General features: G+C 39.6%; 1 protein-coding gene across 1 annotated transcript in view; it reads left to right on the top strand.

Annotated features, from left to right (window-relative positions):
• Positions 1-24,120, top strand: part of Xirp2 (xin actin binding repeat containing 2) — a 293,783-nt gene that overhangs the window by 144,411 nt on the left and 125,252 nt on the right. Inside the window, exon 2 of the mRNA XM_038337549.1 lies at positions 13,344-13,352. The gene's annotated coding sequence lies outside the window, so the exon portion shown is untranslated. The remainder of the gene's footprint in view (positions 1-13,343; positions 13,353-24,120) is intronic.

The raw sequence follows: 24,120 nt of genomic DNA, 5'->3' as shown, positions 1-24,120 counted from the left end.
ATCTCAGGGCTGTACAAATAGCAAACCTCAATAAATATTTGATGATCTCAGTTGAATAGCTTATACTTAGTGTTTTGGTACCCTTTGCCCTTTCTGTCTGTGACCTCCTAATCCAGGAAGTTCAGTTCCAGATAAGTCTTTTATTAGTAAGATTATTTTCCAGGCCAAAGCATTGAATTCTGAGCTCTCCAATCTTTGGGTTAGCCACACAGGACCAGATAAGCAGAAAATCCCACATCTAAATGAATTTTAGTCAGCAAGCAAGCTACTGAAATAGAAATCTTTATCTTTCACATATTTACAATTTAACAACTGACTTTAGTTGAGAATATAGTGTTCGAGTATTTTGTTCTTTAAAATGACCATGGGACCCCCAAACAGCTGTTTTTTGACAATCAATAGAAATAGACTTTTTATTTTTTTTTGTTAATTTGTTCTTTTGTTTCCTAAGTTTTATTATAGAAATAGATAATTCTTCTACTAGTAGAAAATCTGCTATTAATATTCACATTAGGTGCAGGCAAAGTCATTTAATGCAAACCATGACTGGCAGAATTTTCCATTAAATAACAACTTCATCATGATGCACTCCTGCCAAATTGATTAAAAATACTAAAGAAATAACATATGGTAGCAACAAATTTGCTTCTTGAATGCTTATGATGTTGTTGTCATTGTACTAAATATTTGTACAAATTGTATTTTATTGAATGTTCACAGTAACATCATGAGTCAGGCACTCTTTTTTGGTGGGGAGGGGTTTAAGGCAGGGTTTCTCTGTATAACTTTGGAGCCTGTCCTGGACTCACTGAGATGACACTGGAATACATGTGACATGAAAGCAGTAAAGAAACTATCTTAGAGAGAGAATAAAGAACCTGAAAGAGAGGGGCTGGGAAGATGAGGAGGCAGTAGGCAAATGAGGTGAACAAGAACATAGGTATACAAAGAGGATATGAAACTCATTATTTTGTATGCTAGCTTTTAAAAATATTTTTAAAAGAAAAAAAGTGGTTTGATTAGCAAATTCAGACATTCTCTTAAAATCATCTCCAGTAGAAAAAAATGATAATCATTAGGAAGAAATATGAAGAAAATAATGTAAGAATTTTAAAAGAAATCTAAAGTACACACACTGCTATGTTTTCTGCAAATCTAAAGTACACACACTGTTATGTTTTCCGCACATCCAAGCCACTGTCCCGGGCTAATGTGAGTAGAATGTTTCAAAATGTCCACTTGTCCAAGATGGACAGTGTGTGATGGGAGAGAAAATAGAAAGGAAATTTGGCTTTATGTTAAGACTTCAGTTTTGGGAGGGAATGATGATCTTGAATAACAGGGGTTGGGGAGGTGGGGTTCATATTTAGAAGTTAAAATAAAAGTTCCCACTGATCAACATAAGGCAGTCAACAAAAATGTCAGAAGTATGGAAAGGGGTAGAGTTTGTTTGCCTCACTTGTTTTAGGAACTAGCAAGTCTACCGTGTCAGGACAACCCCTGAAAATGGCACATTTGGATTGGAAATGGGTTTTTAAAAAATGGGATCTCTCCTAAGAAGATAAAAACATGGAAACTAAGCCATTATCAATAGAAATGAAATACAGAGTAGAAAAAAAATGAAGAGCTGGAAGGGAGAGCTCACAAAGGTTAACACCATGAAACTGACAAGAAGCTTTGCTTATATGTGTGTGACATTAATCTTAGACATGATTAGGATGATCTGCCACATGCTCTCATAAAAGACCATGTTTAAAATCAGTATTATTTTCTTATTGGCAAAGACACCATGCACTTTGGCTAAAAGACATAACAGAAACCAACGTCAAGCTAAACAGGAAACTTTCTCTCAGCTGGCTACCTTTCAAAGTTCTGGAAGGTTCCATAAAGGATTGCTAGTGGAGGCAATATCAATGATCTTACCTGGGGCTAAAACCTGCATGCTGTAATACTGACATACTGGGCAAGCAAAGCTCACTAGTGAAATAGGGGCAATAATGTTGTGGAGTAACTGACCACTTTCTGATTAGTTTTGGTGCCTGTTCCACATGAAAAACTCTGTCTGGTATAATAAACTCTGTCTAAAGCTCATCGCAGGAAATGTAGGCCCTACCATTCTTACTAAATAGGTATGCTCACAAATTGCTATCTCAATATTTATGTTTATATCCTTACACCTGGTATGCTCTCATACTTGGTCTAAGAAACTTGTTTGTTTCCCCGGTAGGTTGCAGTAAATGGATAGATGCTCAACTTGTCACAACGCTGAGTGCTCATCTGTAAGATAAACACCTGTATGAAGCCTTCTTCACACACACAAACAGACACACAGAGAGAAAGAGAGAGAGGAGAGAGAGAGAGAGAGAGAGAGAGAGAGAGAGAGAGAGAGAGAGAGAGAGAGAGAGAGAGAGAGAGAGAGAGAGAGAGAGAAAGTCTTAAGGAATCTGAAAGGATTTAAGAACCAGGGGATGAGAAGAGTACTACAAAATTCTGTTTTCTGAACATGACATGGTCAACAGTCATGAATTTACAGCAGCTGTGATTCCTTGAATAGGGCTGGTACCTGATCAAGTCAGCCAAAATTGTAGCACAGTACGGAGGTCTATTGGCACATGACTCTTTTTCAAATGACAGAGATCATTCTCTTTTGAGGATGTAACCAACTGATAGGGTTTCTATTCTCCAGTGGGTAGCCCCACACCTATCCATGAATGGGAAACAATAAGTGGATTTACTGAATTATATATTTTTATATTGTGATTGTTTAACACAATAGAATTATGAGTTATATATTTGTAAAGTATGTAGTATATATTATATCATATGAATCTATTAAACAGGTGTGTATATCATGTTTTCAGTGTGATTGTTTTGTATATATGTGTGAATATATATATATATGTATAAATTTTTCCATTCAGCTAAAATGAATTTTTCTTCTCAAAATGCTTTATTCAGAAATATTTTATAAGGAAATGTAAGTAGAAAACAGTGTTCCTTCACAGTGTTGTTTATATAATGTAATAAAATAAAAAATATATAAGAAAATACAGAGAATTAAATTAATAACTGAGCAACCACTTTGTGGATAGTCTTTCCTTCATTTTCTGCTTGTCTGAATGTACTTCTTGGCATTACAGGACTGTCTTCAGCCATGGGCAGGACCAGATCTCTTAGTTGCTGGATTCTGCACTACTCTCATGGCTATTGTGATAGCAAATATTACATTCCTTTGTATGATATAACCTGTGCTACAATAGCACAATAAGTATATGTCATTCTCTATTTTTAGCCTAAGAAGTGCACCGCACACTCAGTAAGCCCAGTTGAGCTGTCTCTCAAGACAAAGCTTCCTTCCCAGGGTATCTGATAATAGGCTATATCGGTTCAGATTCCCAATCAGCGTTTACAATGTGAGTATTATTGTTTATACAAAAATGTTTGAGTTCGAATTAAAATTTCCCTTCATATAAAAGCAGCATTTATGTTTTCTTTAGGAAACAGAATGAATGAAAACTCCATCTGTAAGCCATTTAACCTAAGCATACAAAGGGTCACATATTTTGCATATAGAATATGTGTAATACATCATAGAATTCTTTAAGCTTAAACTATATGAAACATCCCACATGTTCCAATTTATTCTCTTGGATAATAAAAGCAAGGAAAGAGTAAAAGAAAAAGTATCATACAAACATAACACACTTAGCAAGCTAAAACAATTATTTTGACATGAATCTCAGATAATTATAGTGATTTATTGTAAATACCTTTCAAATAAGCATTAATTTAAACAATCCAAATTGAAGTTATCATTTTTTATGTAGTTTCTCATTTTCTTTGAGTTGTCCAATTAGCCTTTATATTTGACCTTCCGTCTTCAAGGTTTTTCTGTCTTATATTTCTCTAGCAAGGGATATAAAATGTCCTAACATAATCATTTCAACAGAACTTTAAAATAATTTTACATCTTTATTTTCAATTCTATGTTTATATGGGGTATGGTATACATAAGTGCACGCCTGTGAAGGGTAAAAGAGGACGTTGGATATCATGGAGCCTGCCTTACAAGATATTATAAGCCACCAGATGTGAGTGCTGGAAAATGAATTTTAATCTGCAAGAACAGTATTTGTTCTTAACTGCTGAATCATCTCCTCAGCCCTGATAATTAGTTTTTAATGTGAAGATTTTTGATACAAATAATGATTATCTGATTCTTAGTTTACTAGTGAAAATACTATTAAACAAACAGCTATTCCCACGTAAAATTCACGGTCCTGTTTCTAAAAGGAAACACCTATATACAATGAATCAGATGCCTTTGATTCACTTGCTTGTGTCTGTCACTTGATTTCATTTCAGATTTTGTCATGACCTTTGATGTATTGGTGACCACATACCAGTGCTGTCCTGTTTATTATTTAGTGTCTCATCAATATGCCATATCCCCTTACAAACAACTGACTCTCTATAACCCTACTAGTATTAGAAGCATCACTGAGGAACAATAAATTCAATTTAGAAAATAATACATCAATCAAAATCTCTAGAAGCTGATAAACATGAAAAACTTTGATGTATACAGCACCCTAAACAAAGAGGCCACCTTCTTTTTTATATTCCTGAAAGTAAACAATGTTCTCATTGTTAACTATGATGAAATATATAATTCTAAATGAAAAACATCTTTAATTTAGTACTTAACCTTTGAAAGTCAAAATAAATTAAGTTTTTAAGTACATACTTCAGTTTATAATTGTTAAAATCCTTTCCTTATTGTGAGTTGGCATTTGACTAGTTATTAAAAACTCTGTTGACTTTTCTTAGGGATCTTGTTATCACTGCACACAGGTAATAGGGGAGAAACCTCTTTAGATATCTCTAAATCTGAATTTTTGCCTGGCCTTGTAATTTTCTAGAAAAGTGGACATGGGCAAATAATTTCTCTAGAATGACTCCTTGTTATTAGCCTGACTTAGCAATGTGTAACTAATATGGTTTTAACGGTTACATGAGAATCCATTAGACATTCATCTAAAAGTAGTCACCATATACCCATTTCCAGGATTTATTTGTTCTTTTTAATTTTATATTTAACCATTTTCTAAACATTATAAAAATTAGAAAAATCATGATACTTTCATTTATTATACTCAGTATTGAATTATATTTCCCTCATAAAGTTTGTTGATTCAATATTTTAGGTAGTCATACAATTTTAAGATCAATGTTTTCATACTTTATATTTTATTTCATTGTTTAAAAGAAAGTGAATTGGATCAGGAACCCTAGATTCCAGTTTGTAGTATGACGTTTACATGGCTTATTCAAGCAATTACTTCAGACGTTTTCTTGGTGTGTGTAGTGGTGAGACTGAACCCAGTACTTCACACTTGATAAGCAAATATTCTATCACTAAACTACATGCTAGTCTACAGACATTTAATCTGAAGAATGTCAGAATCACCAGCTTCAAATGGGTCTTAGATGATTTTGTGTCAGATTCTGTGTCTACCTTAGTGTGTCTACCACATGTGAACACAGGGGTATGTGCACCCAATATATATCATGCTAGTATTTCTGTAAAGCTAGTAGATGGGGTTATGGTTTAAATAATAATGGTTCCCATAGGTTTATAGAATAGAATGCTTTGTTATTAGAGAGTGGAAGAAGTATGGCCTTGTTGGAGGAAGTGTGTCACTGATGGTGGGCTTTAGGGTTTCAAAGACTCAGCCAGTCTCAGTCTCTCTCTCTCTCTTTCTCTCTCTCTCTCTCTCTCTCTCTCTCTCTCTCTCTTTCTCTCTCTTGCTCGCTCGCTCGCTCTCTCTGTTTGTCTTTCTCTGTGTGTGTATGTATGTGTGTATGTATGTATGTATGCATGCATGCATGCATGCATGTATATATTGTGTGTCTGTTCCTGCTGCATCCAGCTCCAGATGTGGAATTCTTTGCTCCTTCTCTAGCCACATGTCAGCCCACATGCAGCCATGCTTACCTTCATGCTTCCTGCCACACTCATAAGGGACTAAAACTCTAAAATCTGAAATAATAGCAATTAGATGTTTTTATTTATAAGAATTTATGTGACCATGGTGTCTCTTTATAGCAAGAGATTATTAACTAAGCAGAAGTTGGTACCAGGGACTGAGGTATTCTCTGACAGACCAGACCATACTCTATGTTGGCAGAATGTGAGCTTTGCCACTTTGGAAATCAGTTGAACACCTTAAGTGAGGCTTTAATGGACCGTGCTTGTAGGGAGGAGACAAGACAGTGGTGCTGAGAACAATGTAAATCAGAAAAGCATATTAATAGGTGTCCTTGAGATAGTTCTTGCGATAATTTGGTGAAGAATGTGGCGGCTTTTTGCCCTTGTCCTGAAAGTCTACTTGAGGCCGTATTGAAGTGTTTTGTGTTAATGTTGTTGGCAGAGGAGATTTCAGAATAACCTAGTATTTAATGTGTCAGGTGGTTATTGGCAGCCAGTCTTTTGCAGATTTATAATGAAAAGGAACAGACTGAGAAAGGAAAAACACAAAATGTACAGTTTGAAGAGAAAAGGGGTACCAGGAATTGGAATGGAGCTAAGTCCTGTACTCAAGGCAATAAACAGATTAAAGAAAAGCTTAATGGTAAATGGGGGGAAAAGGAAATGGTGACTTCATATTTTCCACTTGTAAAAAAAATAATTTAAAAAAAATGATGTAGGACTCTCAACTTCTCCTCTAACACCATGTGATCCCACCTGCTGTCATTCTACCCTCCGTGACAAAAGCTCTCTAAATCTGTGAAACTATAAGCAAGCCCCAATTAAATGCTTTCTTTTATAAGGGCTGTCTTGGTTATGGTGTCTCTGCACATCAATAGAACAGTAACTAAGACAACAGGACACACTATGATTGATTAGTTAGTGATAAAGCATTTTTGTTACTATATCTAGAAGGAAGAAAAAATAAAATGTTGAAATGAAGGAGATAGAAGTACAGAAATCAAGAATGAAAACACGATAGGAAGAAAGGAGAGGAAGAGGGGAGGGAAAGAGTGGGAAAAACAGATAGTGAGGAAGTGAGGAGAAAGAAAGGCAGGAGAGAGAGGAAGGGGGAGAAGAGAAGAAGGGAAAAGTGGAGAGAAGGCAAAGCCAAGAAATAATAAAACACCAATTGCCTACTTACTATGCCTTTCACATCACACTACAAATTATCAAAAGCAGCTTTGGCAGACCATTTTTCTCATTGGTGACAGTGAGATTTTACATTCTCTGATCATTTTAATAATAAAATTTAAATGTGAAAGAAATGATATAAAAGATGCTTAAGAACTCTTTTCCTTTAACAAAACGCTGTCTTTTTGTGGATGCCTGTTGAGTGTTTTCTTCCCCTATTGCAGAGCAGGCAACTTGTACTGGAGTCCTCAGAAGGCAGAGGTAGGCTGTCCTGCCACGAAGCCTTAATAACATACAGAGAGAGCATGGTGTCATGAGAGTGGCAACAGATTTTTCTAACAGTCCTTGAAAATAGTGGTTCATTACTGTGGCTCCTGTTTTTAAGAAATGTAAATTATCTTAAAACATTAAATGCTCCAGTGACGGGCAAAAGTGAAGGTGACATTTCCAAAGGAACTTAGAGAGGATTTATGCGGCATCAAAGCAATGACTCTCTTAGTGTAACTTCGATCCTTTATTTGAATGCAAGCGCTTAAGAGTCTTTCATTTCCAGCTGATGTTAGAAAAAGAGGGATGGAGGTGAATACATTGTCTTAATACGCATGATGAATTTTCCAGAAAACATTGGTTGTCAATTATATTCAATGCTAAACGAGAAAAACCATAAACTTGCAAGAGGAAAGAAGAAATTAAACACGGGGAGCTGGTTCACCGGAAAGCAAATGCAATCTGGAGAGCGATTTTTATTTAAGAAAGGCAAGATCATGGTCCTCTGCTTTAATTGCCGTCAAAAGCTGTCAAATGCTGGTTCTTTGTGTCTTAGCGGTGCCTTGTTAGACTTTGGGTTAAGGGTTCTGCGCACATGGGTAGCAAGCATAAATGTGAAAATTATTGTTGAAAGGAAAGCTCTGCTGTGCTCATAATCACTGAATATACATCTGTTTGTCAGGAGCACGTGGGAAATAGTCAGTATAATTATTTGCTTATTTTCTGTCATTTTTACCACATTTCTCAGGCGACCTTTGTCAGATTGTTTTTAAAGGCTGGTATTTCAAATCATTTTAATAGAAGTGTGTGCTTCCCTGATATTATGGTAATTATCACTCTTTCTTGTTGTCTATATTAAATGATTTACCCAACAAGCAATTTTCCAGTGGTTATTACCAGACAGCTGTTAGTCCAGACACAGAAGACAGAACAGTTGCAAACAAAGGCTGAGTTCACACTACTTAACAGCTGACATTTAAGAGAAGAGGCATACAATAAATAAAAACATAAGCAGTGCTCTCTAAGTGTCGCAACGAAAAATGCAGAATGCAAAGGGCGCAGGAGACGCACAGATTAGTGTATGATAGTGACTGTAAAGACCAGAACTGCCGGGCTGGTATCCAAGAACATATCCGAAGGCTGTGAAGGGGCACCTCACATGGATTTCTGGGGAGAGAGTAGTTCAACCACAGAGAACAGCAAGTACTGAAGTACGGAGGGAGGAACACGCTCAGGGTATCAGAGAACCACGGATGGAAGCCCCGGGCTTTGTCACTGGCTTCAGGGTACTCAGCAGAAAAGCTGCGCTGTCTTGGGCATTGGTTTTTACCTAGTTACTAGTTCTTGCTGTTTTCAGCCTAGTTCTTGCCATGGCAAAGAACTTGACAAATGCAATTTAAGAGCAGAAAGGTTTATTTTGACCCAGCATTCCAGAATATAGTCCAGCAGGGTGGAACGCACGGCGGCAAGAGCCAGAGGCAGCTGGTCACAATGCATCCTCTCTCTGGAAGTACAAGGAGGTAACTGCTGCAGTTCAGGCTAATCTCTTCCTTGTTATTCAGTCTGGGACCCAGGGGAATGATGCTGGATCCCTTTCTGGTGGCACTTTCCACTTCCGTTAATCCAGTCCGTAAACTCCCTCACAGAAACGCCCAGAGGTTAGTTTCCATGGAGATTCTGAAACCGTTCAAACTGACAATTAAGATTAGCTACCACAGCTGGCCAGTTCAAAGTGGATTGTCGCTGTTTAGGGACATTTAAAACAATACAATTATGAGACTATTGTTATCACGTAGGTGGATTAAACTTGAGGCCAGGCCAACTTGGAAGCCAGGGATAAGTAAGAAAGCTACATTTTAGCTCTTTGTTTGCTGTAATAGTGGCCTTGCTGATTTAGACAACTCTAAAGAAAGAAAAAAAAAACAGGACATAAAGAAGTCACAGCATGAAGACATTAGACAATGAGCAGACAGCAAGGAGTTTTAGAGCACAGCCTCAGAAAGAAAACCCCAGCCTTGAAACAGGACATCACCTCTGCTCTAGGCTAGAGGGAACTTGTAGATAACATGATATTAACAGATACTGAGACGAACTTCCAGGAATCGGGTAAGAAATTAGTGCCAGGGACTCTATGGCAAGAGCCTAAATGGTGATGTGTACAGTAGAGCACAAAGGGACAGAGCCTCCTAACTGTAAGTTTGGGGCGGCAGATTTGACCCCCCTCACCCTTGGGTACGGAGTAGAGATAGAAGGAAGTAGGGAGAAAACACACCAATTTCTTCTAGCACCTAGAAAAGTAAGTATGTTTTTATATGTATTCATTTATGATTTCATCACTTTATGAATATTAATTTGTCCTTTGTTTAGAATCCTGAATAAAATAATATCTTTTTCTAAACTAGAATTCCAAGAGAACATTTTCATCTTCTGAAGAGCCACTTGTGAAGAGAAATGTGGCATTTCCATATTCAGAAATATTTATTTCTTAAGTAATTTACTTAAGGGTTTAACAAACACGGCAATTATACTAATGGCACACTAAAGAAAAAATAATTATTAAAATATTAGATATGACAATTTTGATGGTTTGTTTTCGATTGCCTTAATTTTGGGTTTATTAGCATGTGTATATGTCTGTGTGTGTATCTCTCTCTCTCCCTCTCTCTCTCTTTCTGTGTGTGTGTGTGTGTGTGTGTGTGTGTGTGTGTGTGACAGCTCTGTGTGCTAATGCTCACAGAGAATGGGAAGGAAGCATCAGTTCCCAGGATAAGAAGAGGGACTCAGATCTCAAGTTTTACAACTAAGGAAACAGATGAGCATGTTGCATGATGCCATCAGTAAGATATCACTTTCAATTAGGAAAATGATAATTCAAGACTGCCTCAGTGAGAGACCTTTTCTCAAAAGAATAGATGGGGAACAATTGAAAGACACCATAGATCCACCTCTGGGTTACACACACACACTCACACAAACACACTCACACACACACACACACAACTGAGAATATATATATATATATATATATATATATATATATATACATATATCTATGTATATATATATATATATACTAAAACAACAAATGAAACAATAATTTACAGTTTAAAATCAGTGAATTATCTTCACAAAGATTTAGGAAACATATGCATATATACACATAAATGAAATAAAATAATATAACAAAAACTATCACTGAACTATCTTCACACAGACTTAGGAACTATATGACCTTTTGAAATTATCTGGCACGAGTAAGAAGGAAACATGGAACTTGCAACAAACCCGCTTAGGAATTGTTAGTGGGGGCATGTACAGGCCTGGGGAATCAGTGTGCAGAGAGAAGAGAGAGAGAGAGAGAGAGAGAGAGAGAGAGAGAGAGAGAGAGAGAGAGAGCATCTAGGTTTTTAAAAGCTGCCTAGCACATGTACACAGTGGCATTGATGTGGCTACATCATACACAGATGACACAGATGACGGGGCTCACACATGTGTGCAAGGGCTTAAATTGAATCATATGTAGATGATGCAACCACGCGTGCACACAAGGGCTTAGCTGAGTCATAGTGGATGTAACCACGCATGCGCACACGTGGGTCATGCAGGGGGGGGGAGGGGGTGGCTTTAGCATTCAGGCAATTGCCTGAGGGCCCGTCTGCATGTACATGGCTCTAGAACCCAGAAGTGCAGCCTTATTTGTTTAATATAAAAATTTGGGAGTTTGGGGGTTTTAATGGGTGGGAATGGGGCATTGTAAGGTCTCTCATGACTGCTTCATGCTGATTTTGTGGGTGTCAGGGAGTTGAGATGCTTGACCACATCCTGGGGTGGCTGATTACTGTTGTTTTTCTGGGCTCTGTGGAACTGGCTGGCTGGCAGCTTGGACCTTGAAAGATGCTAGAAAGGCAAAATATGTCTGGAAAAATTTTAGATCCCGATAATTAAAAGAGGATAGTACCAAGATGGAAGATAGAGTGGGTTCTTTTGAGGGGTGGAGGAGAGAATTTCCTGAGACCAGGAATGATAAAGGAAGAATTAAATGATCTTATTCTGCTCAAATCTGGTCTGTTTAGGTAGGTCCAATTGGCTCCCTAAAGCTTATAAAAAATGTTTGAAAAAAATAAATTTTAGACATATTAAAAGCTTATGATTACAATGATATAGTATTGGAATAGAAGATGTTGGGGAGGGGGGAGGAAAAGAAGGAGGAATTATTGAAAGGAGGAATTATTAGAACCCTTAATGTTTTACCTGAAGCAAATCTTAAGGCACGTATTCTCTTTAGCATCATGGTATTACCTTAACATCCAGGAGACACTGTTGCAGTCAGTGATAAACCTGTTATTTTAAAGTCTGTTTTGGGAGTTTTTGGAGTTTGGGGCTGCAAACTCGTTATTGTTTCTTACCACCTGGGCTTTTGACAGTCCTTGTACTTTGTTTAATGATGGTCCCTGTAATAACAGCTGAGTGGTTAACTAGAAAATTTAAGCATGACATTGGAGGTATAGAGAAGTTGGTAAAGCAGATGGGAGAAAAAGGAAGAGGGAGAGTATATGACGGTTTTGGCACGGGAGAGTTGAATAAGGTGATGAAACTTATTTTTCTGGAACTGGAGAAAGAGTGTTCTGTTTGAGTTACCATATACAAGGGAGTATCTTGAGCTGGAAGAGTAAAAGGTTTAAGGTGGGACAAGTGAATCCAATGAGAAAGTCCCTCCAGCTTGGCAGCTGTGGGAGTTTACAAGAATTACTTTAAAGGGGCCCTGCCGTTTAGGGGGAAAGGGTGAGGGGCATTGGTCTGGGAGAGAATAGTACCTGATCTCCTATTTTAATTGGTGGTGGGCATGAATCAGCACATGATTGAGGTAATTAGTAGTCGGTAAAATCCCATAACAGGGAGTGAAGATGGGATAACAGTGGAGTAAGCAGGTGATCAGGAAGGGGAGAGGTTTTAGGGGAGAGGCCAGGGGTTAAAACTGGCCACCCATACATGAGTTCAAAGAGCGAGATGAAGAGGGGGCTTTTGGGGAGAGCTCTGAGCCTTAGACAGGCCAGAGGCAAAAGTCTTACCCAGTTGAGGTGACACTCCTGTGACATTTTCACAAGAACATTTTTTAAGGAACGCTTATCTGTCATTTGTGTACCAGGTATAAGTGGCCTGGGGCAGTTTGCTCTCCTGTATATGTGAGGAGTGGGGCAGTAGATCCTCTAAGGTTTCTATATGCAGGAATGAGATGGGGAATAATTAATGTTAGGTTGAGTTAGGAGTTTTGAGTTACTAAGGGGTGGGAAGAATTGGAAAGTGAGAGTGGCATCTTCTACTAGTGCCACCTGGAGGGAAAGAACTCGGGAAGGGGGTAAGGTTTGTACGCCTTTGTAAAGTTAAAAGATGGGGCAGATTGTGGTGGGAGAAGACAGTGGTAGAAGACTCAAAATTTAGTTTTTTTTTTTCTCACAAATAAGAAGCTCAGTGGTTGCTAAAGCACGTATGCAGGGTGCCCAGCCCTGAGTAGTGGAGTCCAGCTTCTTTGACAGGTATGCTACAGGTGCAAAGGAAGGTCCCAGCTGATGTCCTAGGACCCTCACTCTCTGTTACGTAGAGGGAGAAACCATGTGCAGTGTCTGGGCTATCCAGTGGGTAGGCTGGTCACTCACCTCTTTGTCCATTCTGTGCAGTCCTGCAGTCTGTGTCTCAAGGAGCTCCTGAGATCTCAGGAGATGAGGGGTTTCTGGGAAAGTGGGACTTGTAGCTTATAGGGCCTGATGGGGAAGGGGGGATGGAGCAGCTTTCTCCCATCTATTAATTATTATTTCATATAAAAATTTATATGCCACACTGAAGCAATGAATTTAGATCACAGGTGACAGACACATGAGTGTATTTCCTGGAGACAATTGTCACACTTGAGTAGGGAGGAAAAGTGAATTTCACTTACATTCAGTTGTCTTAACAAATACACAAATATGAATACATGAGGATGGGGATTTAAAAATATCAAGAATTTCTACTACTTAGCCACTGGTACATCTTTGGAGACAGTCTCACTATGTGTACCAAGGTCAACTGAGGATTTGTAAGTAAATCTTTACAAGTATTTATAAAGTGTCTGTTGCTGATTTATTTACATCATGTGATATAGAGGAGCCCACAAACAATAGTTCATACATCAAATCAAGACCATAGGTAGTTTTATTAGATCATAGCACAGCTATGCCAACTTATTAATGTAACATCTGAAGATGTTTTTACTACACAAATGAAGATGTTAGTAGTTAAGAAAATTAGTCTATGGCCTGAAAAGAATTTTACCGGTTCCTACAATGCAAACTACAAAAGCACACTGAAAGCTAGTGTAGTTTGAATGTGCTGCTTTTGTCTTGGTGAAGAAGTGTTTTGTTCACACCACCTTCCACACTGAGGTCAAATTCCATTATACTGGGTAGAGCACATACTGCCTCAATGCTATTATAAAAAGTATTGAATTTTTATCACCTATCCCTCCAGTTCCAGAGGTCCTCCCAGGTGAAGGCAAAGAAGAAGTATGAGTCAGGGTGTAAAGGGACAGTAAAGAAGGAATCTTTTAGGTCCAGAACAGTATAATAGGAAGTGGTAGGAGGGATGTTAGACAGGAAATCATATGGGTTGTTAACCAGTGGGTGAACTGGAATGGCTGCCTCATTTATGAGGTGGAGGTCTTGAACCAAGTGGTAAGCACCAGAGGGCTGGCTTACACACTGGAAGGATTAGAGTGTTGCAGGGTGAGTCGATTGGAATCAAAAGTCCTTGAGATAGGAGGCAGGTGATAATAGACTTAAAGCCTCAGAGGTGGGTTTCAGAAATAGGAAACTGAGGTCTGAAAGGGAAGGATGAAGGGCCTTTAAGGTGAACTAGGACTGACTGGTGGTGAGTAGCAACCACAGTAGTGGAAGCGTCCCATGCTTGGGGATCTACTGGACCAGGGAGGGTAGGGACAGAACAGTCTGGGGTAGGAACCTGTGAGGCCATTAAACTGAGAAGAAAGTGTGACTCAGAAGAGTGGGGTGGTGGCAAAGTGAGTGTGGCCCCAAAGAGGCTGAGAATATCCCAACCCAGTAGAGGTGCAGGGCAAGCAGGCATCACTAGGAAAGAATGAGAGAAAAATTGCCCTGCAAGAATGCAGGGCAATGGCAAAGTTCTAAGTGGGGAGGAACAGTCCCACGTACCTTCATAATTGAAATTAGTGGGAGGAACGTAAGGCCTGAGTGAGATGTTAAAGCAGAGTAGATAGCTCCTTTGTCCAAAAGAAAAGCAATGGACTTACCCACTACCTGCAGTGTTACTCTAGGCTTGGAGAGGGCAATGGGAGTCACCAAGACTGGGCTGCATCAATCCTCTGCAAAGCTGAGAAGTTTGAAGGCTGCCACAGTCTCACTTGCCAATGTTGGTGAGGCTGGACCTCCGTGGCATAGCATAAAGAGCAAGCCCGCATGGCAGCATTGTGATTTCCAGTGTCCAGGTTGCTAGCAGATAGGGCATGGTCTTGTAGGAGGTCCAGGGCAATATCGTGCCAAATGGTTATTTAGACCACATTTGAAGAAGCCTGCTGCAAGGTTGACTTTGGCTGGGCTCCAGCAGGATGGAGTCTCACCGTTCACTTCCCTTGTCCCCCTTCTGGGAGTCCTGGTGACCTCACGGCAGCTGCTAAGGCTTGAGCTTTGAGCGTTGCCACCTGTTGCAGACTTGTTTGTCTGGAAGACTCAACTGTTTCTTCTCAGGCATTAAAAACTTTAACGGCCATTTTCATCAATTCCTGTATAGGGGGTTGGGGACTTTCCTCCGCCTTTTTTAACTTTTTTTCTAATATCTAGTGCTGACTGAGAAATAAAATGGATAGCCAGGACCATGGCTCCTGCCGGGGAGGCTGGGTCCAGTCTGGTATATTGGACTATGGTCTCTTGTAATCGGTTTAAAAAAAAAAAGGCTGGGTTTTCGTCAGCTAGTTATGTGATCTCTCAAAGTTTATCAAAATTAACTACTTTTTCTGAGACCATCTCCATACCCTGAAGGAGGCATTGAACCATGATGTCCTACCTCTGTCGTCTGCTTTGGCCAGGTTGGTAAACCCAGTGTGGTTCTGTAGCTGGCACAGCCACTTCCCTGACAGGGGCTGTACTGTCTACTAGAGGAGTCTGATCTGCATATTGTCGAGCTGCTGCCAGAATTCTACTTTGCTCCTCAGGAGGGAGAGTAGAAGCTTGGATGATGTAGAAGTCATGCCAGGTGAGGTCATAGGCCTGGGACAAATTTAAAAAAAAAAAATAACAAAAAAAAACCTCTTTAATATAAACAGAAGGAACCCAGCTGCCTTTCTATCTGAGAGAGATCTGGAAGAGAAACGGGAACATGGATGGACTTTAAGAATGCCATCCACTCCTGCTACTTTCTGGAGAGGGCAGAGAAGGGCGGGGTTATGGTGAGATCTGGTACAGGAGGAGATGGGGGAGGATTGGGAGGGGTTAGCCCATTGTGTAGAGGGGGTCCCAGGATAGGGAGATGCGGTAGGGGAGGAAGGTGGGTGGGGTGAAAGTTGACCTTGAACTTCTGGTTTGGCTGGGGAGGGAGTAGGAGAGGGTGCTTAAGGAGAGGAGCGTGAAGAATGTTGCTCCACAGGACGGGGTTGAGTTGTAGGAGTTTCGGGAGTTGGGGAGGGGCCAGTGCCTCTGACTGCATGGTCCAGGAGGAGCTGTCAGGGTCCCAATTCCCAGATGGCAGGAAATCTGGAGGTGCTGTGACCCTAGCAACCAGAACTGGGGCTGCAAGACATTGACTACGGAGGAAGAGGTGACAGCACTGTACCCCAAAACCATGGACATACGAGACTTCTGTCCATTTATTCCCATCTAGGTCCCAGAGGAAGGAAAACTCAAGAGTTCCCTCTAGTGGCCATCGCGTCTCGTTGTCAAGGTCATATGGAGGCCAAAGCTTAGTGCAGAGAGAAATTAGCCGCTTGCGACAGAGTGTTTCAAACAGTCCCAATTTATAAAGATTTTGTAAGAGGCAGCTCAGGGGTGATAATGGATCTGGCTTCGAATTTAAGCACCCATTTTAAAAGTCTGTGTCAGAGTGCGTCTGCTAGGACAACCTTTGAGCCTGAAACGGGGCTGTGAAAATTAAATGGCAGGTGTCCCTGGTCACACAATCTTCACCTCAGCCAAAGCCCAACTTTCACTGTGTGGGTAAGGCTTTCGGCATGGACTGCGATTTCAGCGAAAGCCCGAAAATCGACAAATGTAAACACGAATGGGTCCTAGAAGCATAGGCAAAAATAAATAAATAGATAGATAGATAGATGATAGATAGATAGATAGATAGATAGATAATATAAATAATGAATGAATGAATAAATAAGTAAGTAAGTAAATAATAATAATAATAATAAAAGGACTCACAAGAAGAAGTCGATATACCATGGGGGGTGGGGGAGATAAGGTTATTTCCAACACGTGACCTTGAGCCCACGGGGAAAAACAGCCCCCCTGATGGGGCCTCCAGGATGTTAGGAATATTTTCTAACCAAGCCTTTCCACTGATGCAAAATAATCCCTATCAGACCAAATTAAAAGATATCCAGGATTAATTGAACTACTGCGCTCTCAGGTGACCCCGAGGAAATACGGAGAGCTGCTGACATGACCACCGCTGACCACTGCAGAGGGAGAGGGAAGAGCACGTATTTATTTTCTGGAGAGCAGTTTAAATAGCTTGTGGGAGTGGCTTTGACCTTCTTGGGGAGGGGTCAAGGTTTGAGGGGCACAGAGAAGGGCGGTTCCAAAGATGAAAGATGAGGGAGGGCTGGAGGCTGGGATTACACCCATGCTCCCTTCTGGTCTCCTTAGGTGTCTGTACTCACACACACACATACACACACACACACACACACACACACACACACACATCCATGCACTGATACACACCTACACATGAATGTAAATACTTTTTGAAAGTAATGTTTTCTAAATTCAATGCCTTTGGGAATTCCTTAGGCTTATGGACAACACTTTTAAGTCAAACAACTATTATCTAACTTACCTCATTTGTTTCTTACACACGATGGGAAACAGAATCCAAGAAAAATTTTGTGGAAATTATTTATCTGGTGAATCTCAGACCCTGACACACTCTTGTCAGTCGACCACAGTCTAACTTCAATATATATAGTTATTTTTAAAAAGCAGGGACAATGCTAGAATTTACAAGCATGTACAATTAAGGAAATCTTTTTCACTGACTTCTGATTATGTTTAGAGCATGTTATTATTAAAATATTCTTGGAGAAATGTTAATTTCTTTAGAAATTTTAAGTAATTTTGTCAAGCAAGCTGCACAAAAATCCTAAAGGTTTTACTTGATGAATAAATTACATAATCATGATTTAGGGCTGATAAGACACATGTCATAGTTTTGCCTATGCAGGATTATTGTCCTAACCACGCAGTCTCCCAGCCAGAACTCCCAAAGTCTCCCACACAGAAGCAGGGCATCAAACTAGCTAGCCTTTTCTTTAAGAGGAATGCTACCTGTACCATTAAGATTCCAGCACACTCTTCTAGCAATTTCAGTCTGTAATCGCTCACCTGGGATTGAGCATCTGTTGTGTCGAATCGTTGTTTGTATTTCTGTACTAAAAGCAAGTAAGGGTCTTGCCTGAAGTGATTGCTCAGAAAATGAAAATTGATGTGAAATCAAATCACTCTGTTTTGAAGGGGCTATGGCTATGTCTGTGTGTTACTACGATCTGGGCTCTGCTTCCCTCTCCTTCCATCACTAGCAATTCCCAAAATCAGTAGACAAAGGTCGTATTTTAGCGTAGCTCTGCAGTGCTTGCTGCTGGAGGCGTGTTGTAGGTACCATGAGGCAGAACTTTATTTTCTGGAGCCAAACTTGGAAAGGATAGATTTGCCCTTTCTTACTCAACTTTACTATGACATTTTGCACGTAACTTCAAAATCGCTTATGTAATAAGAAAATAAACTTCTTGAACACTTAGACGTTTTAATTTTGCAAAATTCAGATTCTTCACCCTGAAGAAGAAAAGGAAGACAGCGTATAAAAGTCTGTATAAAAAAAATGGAAAGATTACCACTTTTACTTGGCTAATCCTACTGATCCATGAACATGGGAGATCTTTCCATCTTCTTAAGTCTTTTGCAATGTCTTTCTTCAAAAACTTGAAGTTCTTCTCATACAAGTCTTTCACTTTCTTGGTTAGAGTTATCCCAAGATATTTTATATTGTTTGAGGCTATTGTAAAGGGTGTTGTTTTCATGATTTGTTTCTCAACCAGTTTATCATTTGTGTATAGGAGGGCTACTGATTCTATTTATTTATTTATTTATTTATTTATTTATTTATTTATGAGTTAATCTTGTATCCTGCCACATCACTGAAGGTATTTATAAGCCATAGGATTCCCTGGTAGAACTTTTGGAGTTATTTATATATACTATCATATCTTCTTCAAATAGTGAAAGTTTCACTTTTTCCTTTCCAATTTATATATCTTTGATCTCCTTTTGTTGTTTTATTGCTCTAGCTACAACTTCAAGTAGTATATTGAGTAGATACGGAGAGAGTAGACAGCCTTATCTTCTTCCTGATTTTAGTGGAATTGCTTTTAGTTTCTCTCCACTTAATTTGACATTGACTTTTGGCTTGCTGTTTATTGCTTTTATTATTTTTAGGCATGTTCCTTATATCTCTGATCTCTCCAAATCTTTATCATGAAGGAGAGTTGGATTTTTTTCAGTCTTTTTCCGCATCTAATGAGATGATCGTGTGGATTCAGAGAGACTTCATCCATTGGAAATAAATGCAGAGACCCACAGTCAAGCACTAAGCCAAGATCTGGGGATCCTGTTGAAGAGAGGGAGAAAGGAGGCAGAAGGTGGTCAAAGTCATCACCAAGGGACATACAGAAAAAACTAACCTGGGCTCATAGGAGCACACAGCTAGAAAGGCTACATGAGACCAATTAAGGCCCTCTACATATGTATGACAGTGTGTAGCTTAGTCTGTTTATGGAACTCCTAGCAGTGGGATCAGAGCCTGTCCCTAATGCCTGAGCTGGCTATGGGGAACCTATTCTCCTGTTCAGCCTTAATACAAAGGTAGGAGCTTAGTCCTACCTCAGTTTGATATGCTATGTCTTGTTGACACCCATGAGAATCCTGTCCCTTTCTGAATAGAAACAGAGGATGAGTGGATGAGGGAGGGCAGAAGGGAGTTGGGGGGAGGGTGGGAGAATGGAAGGAGAGGAGGAAAGGGAAACTGTGGTCAGGACATAAAATAAATAAAAAAAACTTAGCTAATATTAAAAATAGCCAGAGGAGATGGAGTACACCAAGGAAAAAAAGGCCTTCTCAACCAACATAAGCAAAGATCATATAAACTCTCAGAGACTTAAGCAACATGTACAGGGCCTGCACCAGTTGTACCAGGTCCTATGCAAATATATTATGACGTCTAGTTCTGTGTTTTGGGGGATTCCTGAGTGTGCAAATGTGTGTGTCTCTGATTCTGGTGCTTTCTCTTATGCTCTTTTTTTCTGTTTGTTTGCTTTATCCAGCTTCACTATAATAGAATTTGTATTATATTAATATATTTTATTTTGTTATATTTTTAAAAATTCAAATTCATTTGAGAATAGCTTGCTAAATTTCTATAATATGTCAACAATTACATTTGAGTTTTGCTGTGAAAGAAAATGTGGGGGGGGGGCAGTGGCAGTGAACTTCCAGGGGACAGCAAAGAAAGAAGGTGCTTTGGGTGCTTCTGAAAAGAAAGTAGGAGTGCTCATCTGATTGAGATGATTTTCATTGCCTAGTACAAATGAGTGGTTTTCATTGGAGAGTTTAATTAGCAGGGGAGGCCAATAAGCAGCTGATCCATAGGGAATCTGTTTGAACGTTAATGATGATTATCTGCGACACCAATTCATAGGCAAACTAAAGACTTCACAGTCAGGCTTGTCACACTAGGGATGTGGCCACGCTCTACAAAATGCAGACTCAGGCATATAGTATCTGAATTAGTCAAGCTAAGGCTGCTCATTGCAGTAAATAAATAAAATAATAAATAAATAGTAAATAAAATCTTTTGTGATGATGGTTTTAACATTTTTATTCTTTCACTACAGCCAACAAAATGCAGCTTTATATGAAGGCATTCCAGGCACTTTCTGTCAAAACATAACTGCAAAAATATGCAGATTGTCATTAATATGAGCAACTTAACATAAAGATGAACTTTGTAGGTAACCAATTTAAAGAATACTGAAGACTATATTTGACAATATTTTATGTGAATGCTGAACTTCCTAAGCTGCTTACGTCTTTCTACAGAGTCCTGCTACACATGTGGCATGCCAAATGTTTATTCCGCATTGTTTTCAAGTAGAATAAAATGATACTCACCTTTGGTCTTTATAAAAGAGCTATCATCGGAAGAATCAAAGAGTCAGGGCTGGGGTGATAACTCGGTTGATAAAATGCTTGCCTTGCAAGGAGACGGGCCTGAGTTCAATCACCAGAACACACGTCAGAAGTGCAGGATTATATTTAATGGTGTTTGCTCACAATTCCAGAGCTAAGGAGTCAGAGAATCGGGTCCCTAAGGCTTGTTGGTCAATCTGCTTAAACTCCAAGCCAATGAGAAACTTCATCTCAAAACAAATAAGGAGATAAATAACACAAATAGCACCTGAAGAACAAAGGTTGTTCTCTTGCCTTTGCAGGCACAGGCAGAGATGTGTATAAATGCTCACACATACAAGTGCAACTGCACATACACCCACAGACATACACACGAAACTTGTTAAACGAGGTTCAGGACCGTTAGATCATTGTCAACTCCACACATTGCTGTACATGGCCATAAGAGACCATGTCACATTTGCTTAGATTCTCTTTCCATGTAGGATACAGCAACTCCACTGTTAACAGATTTCAAGTTTTGTCAATAGTCGGTATCCAAATGAATCAATTTTTTTCTTTTGAAACTCAGTCTTATCTTTTATCTACTGAGTCACTTTAACAAAACATAATTCCTCTATCATTTTACTGAAATAGAACACGAATTTCTGTAAAAGAAAGAAGAGAAACTTTTGGAATTAGGCTACTACTTTCTACAAGAGTCGCTTTACTCGATTATATTATTATTTATGCATAACACAATGCTTCCTTCTAGTTCAACAGGTCTTGGGAAAAAATGCCTTTTTTTTTTCAAACCATTAGACAATTAGACAAGAATTTTAAGACGAAAATAGTCTGTCACAGATAGAATTTGTCTTTCGTGTTTTTGCTTAGGCTTGGTTTCATTTTTGTCTGTTGTTGGTCTTCAAATTGAGCTTACTTAATTCTTACAGAGACACCATCCTATCTTGGCCATACAAACTTTTCTTCTCATTCTAGAGATTTAGAGAGTCACTGCTGCTTCTAGACAATGGACCTTGCTTATGCTCTGTGACCCAACTTCTGGTGCTCAGTGTTATGCCCAAATCAGCAAAGTCCCCCAAAAGGCAACAAGGAGACGGAGTCCTGTATCTAAAAGCAAAGAGCCTTTATTTTATGCACATTTGCAAACTTGGTCTCTTTGCATGTCCAATGTTTTGAAATAAACGGAGAGCCCTGAGCTGAGTTAGAGTTGGGCTTTATAGTAGTAAAGGTGGGGGCCAAGGGGGTTTCTGAGATTCAGGACCCTTGATTGGCTGACACTTGTCTAGGGGTGTCCTGGTGAATGTGTGCTGGCTGGTGATCCTATCTACAGCGGTTGGAACATTAGGCATTTCCTTTGGATGGTCTGTTCTTGGTTGGTGCTTGGGTAATTGCAGTTTGTGGTCCTTCCTGCAACCAGGTATTGCTTCAGGGTAAACTACTGAGGCTCAGGCTTCTACTAAACTTATCGATGGCTGAGTCCTACACTGGCAGGTAATAATGGTTGGAAGTAAAGAACTTCCTTTGGGTGATCTGTTAATATTTAGCTTATCATGGCTGGCTCCTACACTATGGCCCTGCTAGAGGCTATGGGAAACCTGCAATTGACCAGATGTCACTACAGAGAAGACAAACACATTAAATGTGTATTTTAATCCTCAAGAAGCTTTTAATTAAGTGCTGATACCTTAGGAAATATGGAAATCTGAGTGTCAGAAAACACTTGAGCAAAATGGACTCAAACACAAGGTGGCACACCCTCAATCAGATTTGTAAAAATTATATGTATGCTTCTCTCTATAGGAAAATGGGAAATGGCAAGGTCAATGAGATTCCCTCATCACTAGACTTTCTCCCAAAAAAAAAAAAAAAAGATGTTTGGGAATGCAAATGATGACATGATACTGTAGACATAACCATGAAATTCAATAAAACCCAGTATTTGTGGATCCTTTACAAAGGGTGGCCCTTAACTTTTCATTACTTTACAGCTTCCTATGACTACTGCATGGGCCTAAAGGTGTTTTCTCTAGCTCTTCAGCCTTGTTTTTAAAGTAAAGGCCTTCAGTTGTTCATCTCTGTCAATTTTCAATATTTGATTAGATTCCTGTGTTTTGACAGGTGATCAGATATGCTTACTGATTAACAAGATCATGCTTGATGCCCCAAATTGCTCCAAAGGCTAGAGAATAATTACCATTCAAAGCACGCTATTCCTAAATGAAGAACATTGAGCACTTCTTAATACGGCGCATGCTACAGCTCAGCGGTTTATTTATGCGCCCATTTCCTTACAGCCTCTCCCCCTCGGTGTGGCAATTGTTGCACATTTGAAGCACTGATCTAATTGGCCTGGCAGAGCACCCTTTTTCCTTCCGCACCATAAAGATGTTAGATAGGTAATCCATTTAGGGGCCCCCCTTCTGTGGTGCTGTATTTAAAGGAGCTTGTTGTGCTATTCACGGGGATTCATAAAATGTGTGTCTAAGAGGAGAGAAATTGCAGAGTGCTGTTAGAACTTGGGCTTCTCTCGGTGCCTTTGAAAGCCTTTCCCTCAGTCACAGTGGGGCTGGTTTCCATCAGGGCTTTTGTCCATCGACAGACTCACCGTGCAGAGCAGAGACTCTCTCCGGAAAAGCTTTAGAAAAGATAAGGTCTTTTTGCACTTGTTTAGTGCCGCCCCATGAACTTCCTCTCTCTGGGACTTCCTATGGGCCCACATTGTCATTTTCAGTAGAAAGTGCAGTCCTCAAGGAGAGGGGGACTGGAGAAAGCTCCCTGTGCCATCTGTTCCTCCGTGGCATTCATTCAGCGATGTGTTCCCTGGGACAAGCTGCTGATGATAGCATTAGAGGGTAATGCCTTCCTGGGACTTTTACAAACAGTTCTAGCTCTGAATGGTAGCACAATGGTAACACCGCTTAGGACTTCAAGGCGTCTCTTGGTCATTGTTTGAGTTAATGATTCTAGTTATCACTATAGTGGGCCTGAATTATCACCACTCAATTTATGATAAAGAAACGCAGTTCCCTGAGTTCTATGATATATTCAAGTTCCTGTGGCTGTGGCTTTAGGGACATGAAAGAAGATAAAAGCCCATCTCGTTTTTGATAATTACAGAAATGTCTTCTATAAAACGTGGGCAGCCAGGAGCTTCATAAGGTCGTGTTTCTTAAGTTCTTGACAAAGTCTCCGCACGGAATAATTAACACATGAATA

This window comes from Arvicola amphibius, chromosome 7, assembly GCF_903992535.2.
Source record: "Arvicola amphibius chromosome 7, mArvAmp1.2, whole genome shotgun sequence".
In the NCBI taxonomy this organism is placed as follows: domain Eukaryota; kingdom Metazoa; phylum Chordata; class Mammalia; order Rodentia; family Cricetidae; genus Arvicola; species Arvicola amphibius.
Note: the sequence above shows the minus strand (reverse complement) of the source record. Positions and strands in the feature narration are given on the sequence as shown.